The sequence below is a fragment of the Penaeus monodon genome, chromosome 30 (genome assembly GCF_015228065.2).
Source record: "Penaeus monodon isolate SGIC_2016 chromosome 30, NSTDA_Pmon_1, whole genome shotgun sequence".
NCBI lineage: Eukaryota > Metazoa > Arthropoda > Malacostraca > Decapoda > Penaeidae > Penaeus > Penaeus monodon.
The window spans coordinates 16,017,833-16,018,607 of record NC_051415.1 but is presented as its reverse complement, the minus strand read 5'-3'; the positions used below and the strand labels follow the sequence as shown (position 1 = coordinate 16,018,607).

General features: G+C 32.6%; 1 protein-coding gene across 6 annotated transcripts in view; it reads right to left on the bottom strand.

Annotated features, from left to right (window-relative positions):
* LOC119592560 (early endosome antigen 1-like) overlaps positions 1–775 on the bottom strand; it is a 107,753-nt gene that overhangs the window by 8,858 nt on the left and 98,120 nt on the right. The window lies entirely within an intron of this gene.

Genomic DNA, 775 nt, shown 5'->3' with positions numbered 1-775 from the left:
CAGATCCAACGGGTTAAAAGCAGGAGACTGTAGCCATCCTATGAACGGTATTTTTCCTTTCCTTTTATTTGATGGTAAGGTTTATATTGTAGTGCAAATACTCACATTTGCACTTGATTCTAACAATAACTTCTACATCTTAATATGCATAATGAAAGTATAAAATGTATGCAAGTTACACAGATTCCACCTTCAAACCTCACAGGAAGATGGTCCACACCCAACTGCATTGCCATGGATAGTATCCAGCTGAGGAATCAATAACATGAATGATTCATGCAACCATAACTGATCCACTGGCTTGCATTTACATGTATAATGTTAAAGACCTATTTTTTTCAGATAAATGAATATCTTACTTAATCATTAAAACACAGGAATGTTAACAATGAAAATGATCATCATACAGTTTTTTCAAGACCAACATGACATTTAATTGATTACCATTGAAAACTATTACACATCTGGCAAGCCATTCATAATAGTTGCAACTGAAATTTTGTTAGCCTAACACTCAACACCAAAAACAGAGTACAGTGATTATGCAAAATAGGACATGCATAATCATGCATGTGTTGCATCATTCTGTTTCTCTCTCCTTGGAAGGAAAATTGTGTGTTTAATTCTATGTTAATTACCTTAAAATAGTGTTTCTATGTATATATGTGTACATTATTTAGGCATAGGTAATTCTAAGGAAAAGCTTTATGCTGCCCATACTAAAAATATAAGTATTGATGGAGTGTATATTGGAAAATAAAAGTATCAGTCTACA